This window comes from Epinephelus lanceolatus, chromosome 1 (assembly GCF_041903045.1).
Source record: "Epinephelus lanceolatus isolate andai-2023 chromosome 1, ASM4190304v1, whole genome shotgun sequence".
Taxonomy (NCBI): Eukaryota; Metazoa; Chordata; class Actinopteri; order Perciformes; family Serranidae; genus Epinephelus; species Epinephelus lanceolatus.
This window is the reverse complement of record NC_135734.1, coordinates 19,198,735-19,204,734: the sequence shown is the minus strand read 5'-3', so window position 1 is coordinate 19,204,734 and position 6,000 is coordinate 19,198,735. Positions and strand designations below refer to the sequence as shown.

Here is a 6,000-nt window from a genome sequence, read left to right as displayed (position 1 = left end):
TCACTGACTTTAGGCCGGTTTGTGACACACCTTAAAATTGTACTGTAGTTACTTCCCACCATTGGAAGAGGGAAACTCTGTAGGTGTTTGCGTGGGTTTTGTGATTAAAGTAGATTTCAGCCATTAAAATCATTAGTTTGAAGCTGTGATATTGGTTTGAATTTAAATAATATGACTATTCAAATGCTAAGTGCTCCTTGAAGCATAAGTAAAATAATTATGCATAAGTAACAGTGGAAATGAACTCAGCAGTATGCATGGAGCTGATAAATACAGCAGCTGAAAATGTCTTTCCTTGGACCTTACACAGAGTAAAGTATGACTAAACCTTATATAGCACTGAAACTGCTGTGTCTTTAAAACCCACTCTGCTCTTGGCTCTTTGCCCAGAAAGTTCATTTCCCATTTCCCATCCAGCCACATGGACTAAGCCCCGCCACGCAGAGAGAACAAGTATTTTCACTCAGAGAGCGGCAACTCCAACAGCAGTCAGAGCACAGACTCCCTTAAAGGACCGCTGTCACTGACCAAGGACTTTTCCATCCACTGTGTTGTGAAGGACGCAAACCACCCAGCAGATCCGTCACAGTCCGTCAGTCCCCTCAGAGAAGCCGAGGTATGATTTACACTCTGAAACTCAAAGTGTGACGGCCAGCCTTCCTGCCTGTCAGGTGCCCCGTTACTTGTACCACTGTGTGCTCTGAGTACAATGTGTGTTTGCTTTAGTTCACTGTGTGTTTTCTGGTATTGATCTGCTGACTTTCTGTACAGTACGCCAGATGACTCACTGAATGTGCTGTGTCTGGTTTAAAAGTCCTGCTGCCATGTGGGAGCTATTGTCTTTTGCATGAACACAAAGCCTCTTTTCACAAATCTATAATTCCCCTTGCTAGTCGACCCAGCAGTTTGTGGTGGGTGTGATGTGTGGAGCTGCTCAGTGCTTGTGTGCTCTTGTGGAGACGTACAGTCACAGGCAGGTTACTGGAAGAGTTTTATCCTGGAGGAAGAATGAGTCATAAATATTTGAATGGAAAGAACTTTTGGCAAGAAGAATGAGATTGAGACTGAAAGTTTGGTTTGTTTTAGTTGTCAACAGTAACAGGCTGTAAACAGGATGCTCGTCTACACACACACACACATTAACACACTCTGGATGATGCTCTGGTTGAATGAACAGGCACCGGCACAACCACCGGTGCTGTTGTTGTCATTAGCAAAGTAAGATGTTTAGTCTATAAACTGACCGGTTTGTTGTTATGGATAACTTGCATGGAGGCTGCATCATGTGAGCTGAGGTTTCTAGAGGATTTTCTGAGAAGATGAGGTCACAGGGAGACACACCCAGAGGACCCGGGCTGCGAGCAGGAAAGGCCAAGGGTGGAAGACATTCAACAGCAGCTCTGACTGAGTCACTTGCCAGGAGGAAGCCATAGTTTTGTTGGAATTTCCATTCTGTTTGGAGCACAAGAAGTTTGGTCTGGATGTGGTATTTATACTGAGACACATGGTGTGACGTACATGGGAAGGGTCACATTCCCTTCAAATACACAAACAGAAGCCTTATGACAGCTTTACTAGGATTACATAATGAGCTTTATTTTTATTTGTCAAGAGGCCTCTTTTTCTAAACAGTGTAATCTAATTTTCTAACATATAGAGGACCACTTTGAAAGAGGGGGCTTCATGATTAAAATATATTAAGGCTGGAATGTAGTTGGAATGAGGATAATTTCCTCTCAGCCAAACAGATCATGCTGGACGACCTGTGAACTCTTGGAAGCATTTAAACCCCCCACTTCCTCACTTCCCCTCTCCTCACGTGAGCATTCACACTCAACAAGTGCATTCTTTGTGCTCAAATCTTTTTTGACTGCCTTCCAAGAATCACAAACAAAGTTTGAAATAGTGCAATCGTGTGTGTTTTGTGCCTGTGTGCTCTGTTCTGATTTATAGAGGCTCAGGCACCAGTGTGGACGGACGTGGCTGGGAGGGCTGGCTGAGCCGGAAGTGGAGTGTGGGGGGAAGTTGAGTCAACACAGGACTGTTTCTCAGACTTGTGTCGCTTCTGGTCTCATGCCTCTCAATGGGATCACGGGCACAGACTGAGATTGCGATAACACAGAGTTGCAGGCCCAGGCAGACAGACAGACATGGTCTGGCTAAAATGAAATGGAAGTGTGTTGAGTCTGGCTGGGAGGAAATGACAAGCAGTGGTGGAAGAAGTACTCAGATCTTTTACCAAAGCAATAGTACAGTGTAAAACGAAAACCTCTGTTACAAGTTAAAGTATAAATATGAATCACTGTATTTAAGTTACCATTTAAATCTACATACGAGCAGGTCCTCTTCCACAGAGTCCACCATGTTGTTCTACAGTACCCCATAGTGGACAAACCAAACTCTGTATTCACGTTTTATCTATCAGCCATCATAGTTGTCCTACACGCTTGGGACGTGGGAGAAGTTTCAGTTGGATGCAATCTGCAATCTCACCACTAGATGCCACTAAATCCTACACACTAGACCTTTAAAGTATGAACAGTAAAAGTAGGGGAGAGTGGGGTAAAATGAGCCAGTTGTTAAACTGTACCACTTTTTCTAGGCTACTGTGCACATTTGTTGTCATGTAACCATAAATTTAGGAAGCACTCGTCATTTAATTCTGGCTCAGGCCCCTAGGAGGTGTGCCGGACTTTGAAGCCAGTTTTCATAGTGGCCAAACAGTGATACTGCAATTTCTGAGGTCCATCACGTGAAGCCACTGGGCCCAAAAAGGCTTTTTTCCAGAGACTTACACTCGGATAAAGACATCTATAAATCAATGGATACATTTTTTGAGTGTCACAACCCCAGTGAAATGACCCATCCTACTATCAAGATTTAATCCATTTGATCCAGTAACATTTGGAAAGTCTAGAAGAGCCACAAAATTTAATTATTTTATTCCCATTCAAGTTAGCGGAACACTAAACAGGAAGACAACCACTTGACCGGTGGAACTCGGCCTTTTCGGCCACAATGGATGGCCATAAGTCTCTAGTGAACCTGCTCCATGAGCAGAACAATGCAGAAGCAGCGTTGATCATCTGGGTAATTTCCTAAAATGGACATTGCGCGATTTTGGCTTCATGCGCCCCTGAGCAACTTTTATAGGAATGAAAGGACCCCCGCTGCCAATGCTGTATCCAGGTCTCCTAATACATCCATGATCTGGCTGTGATGAAGAGATGCACATGGGATTATTATAGGTAGGAATTTACACACAAAAAACCTTTTTGTGCTTGTTGAAAAAACATTTCAGCATGTGAGGTATAATGACTGTTTTGTTAAAGCAAATTTATCCAGGTCTATAGATGTGTATTATTCATGTTGGTGATTGGCCATCATAAAGAACCACTTGAATCTTTTAGCCAGAGATTAGCTAAGAACTGCGAAACTGGGTATTTTTTTCCAAAATGGCAGCTATGGGGCAAAGTGAGCCAAATGCTGTGGAGTAAATCAATCCAGTGGTAAAACTTAGTCTTGCTAAGGCACTAAAGTTAAATACAGTTGCTGAAGTATAAAATGGTATTTCAATATTGTATTGCACAGCTGCTTTGATTTATTATATGTTAAACATTGTAGAAAAGCTATCACGCCAAGTACCTACATTAGAAGAACCAAATGGGGCTCAACACCCCTTGTAGAGACGGAGAGAGCAGCCATTGATGTCAAAGCTGGAATATCACATCAGTGACAGAGGACAAAAGTACTGACAGGTCAACCCTGCAGAGGTACATTAAAAAGGAGGTAAATGGAGTAAAAACAGTGAGGTACAGTGAGACAGCGGAAGTGGATCTTCACAGAGCAGGTGCTGCAGAGAAGGAGTTTGCAGACCTCATCAAAAAGGCTGACTTTTTTCTTTGCCTTAGTCCAAGGAAATGCCATGAACTGGCATTTGCAATGTCAGAAACAAACATTCCTGTCAAAGACAACTGGGCTTTAGCAGGTAGGGTGTGCAGGAAACATGTTTCAGTGAGTCAGCAAATGCTCACTTATCTTGTGTAGTTTAAAACACTTTCTTGATAGAATGAATTATATTATATTCTCATAGGTGTTCATGGCACACCACAATCTATCCGTGTCAATTTTTTCTGCCAAACATTTCATTTTTTATATGTGACTCTTACATCATTTTGTCAAGATTTTTTAAATTAAATAATTTACTTTTTTGCCCATCAAAACTACAGTAGCTTTCCTTTTATTCTCGATGACTACCATCATTTAGCATGTTTTTAAGATTGTTTCACCAATGGCACACATTAAAAGATCTGGAATATTAAACATTATTTGGTTGGTTTTATGTGGTTCAAGTTAGCTTTAAGAAATAAGACTATTTGGAAAAGGAAAGGTCAATTGTTTTTTTGTTTTTTTAATTATGCTTACAAAGTTAGATGGTCAGTTAACCTCGAGATGGTTCAACGTACCCACTGACTTGGATCACCTTTACCTTAGGAACGGAAGTCATATTTTCAGGGCCCTCTGTCATAGATGCATTCTTATAATTTCAGTTGATAGGACACATTTTAAAATATGGGTAGATATTTTCACTGTATTTCTGTCTAATTTTTTTTCTTGCAAAGAGGTCAACACAAGTAAAAACTGTCTCATCATACCCCACTCTCCCCTACTCGTTGTACAGAATGGCCCATTTCACAATCAGAATTTATTACTTTATCATAATTAGTGATGCATTTATGTGTGCATCATGTTGATGCTGCAGCTGGAAAAGGTGCGGCTAAATTAGGCTACTTTATGTACTGCTGGGTAATTAATCCATTATATCATTTATAATATATACAGTACAGGCCAAAAGTTTGGACACACCTTCTCATTCAATGCGTTTTCTTTATTTTCATGACTATTTACATTGTAGATTCTCACTGAAGGCATCAAAACTATGAATGAACACATGTGGAGTTATGTACTTAACAAAAAAAGGTGAAATAACTGAAAACATGTTTTATATTCTAGTTTCTTCAAAATAGCCACCCTTTGCTCTGATTACTGCTTTGCACACTCTTGGCATTCTCTCCATGAGCTTCAAGAGGTAGTCACCTGAAATGGTTTCCACTTCACAGGTGTGCCTTATCAGGGTTAATTAGTGGAATTTCTTGCTTTATCAATGGGGTTGGGACCATCAGTTGTGTTGTGCAGACGTCAGGTTAATACACAGCCGACAGCCCTATTGGACAACTGTTAAAATTCATATTATGGCAAGAACCAATCAGCTAACTAAAGAAAAACCAGTGGCCATCATTACTTTAAGAAATGAAGGTCAGTCAGTCCGGAAAATTGCAAAAACTTTAAATGTGTCCCCAAGTGGAGTCGCAAAAACCATCAAGCACTACAACGAAACTGGCACACATGAGGACCGACCCAGGAAAGGAAGACCAAGAGTCACCTCTGCTTCTGAGGATAAGTTCATCCGAGTCACCAGCCTCAGAAATCGCAAGTTAACAGCAGCTCAGATCAGAGACCAGATGAATGCCACACAGAGTTCTAGCAGCAGACCCATCTCTAGAACAACTGTTAAGAGGAGACTGCGCCAATCAGGCCTTCATGGTCAAATAGCTGCTAGGAAACCACTGCTAAGGAGAGGCAACAAGCAGAAGAGATTTGTTTGGGCCAAGAAACACAAGGAATGGACATTAGACCAGTGGAAATCTGTGCTTTGGTCTGATGAGTCCAAATTTGAGATCTTTGGTTCCAACCACCGTGTCTTTGTGAGACGCAGAAAAGGTGAACGGATGGATTCCACATGCCTGGTTCCCACTGTGAAGCATGGAGGAGGAGGTGTGATGGTGTGGGGGTGTTTTGCTGGTGACACTGTTGGGGATTTATTCAAAATTGAAGGCACACTGAACCAGCATGGCTACCACAGCATCCTGCAGCGACATGCCATCCCATCCGGTTTGCGTTTAGTTGGACGATCATTTATTTTTCAACAGGACAATGACC

At 41.7% G+C, this 6,000-nt stretch overlaps 1 protein-coding gene across 1 annotated transcript in view; it reads left to right on the top strand.

The window, feature by feature from the left end:
- Positions 1-423: 423 nt before the first annotated feature.
- tacc1 (transforming, acidic coiled-coil containing protein 1) overlaps positions 424-6,000 on the top strand; it is a 40,022-nt gene continuing 34,445 nt past the window's right edge. The window contains exon 1 of the mRNA XM_033626105.2: positions 424-616. The gene's annotated coding sequence lies outside the window, so the exon portion shown is untranslated. The remainder of the gene's footprint in view (positions 617-6,000) is intronic.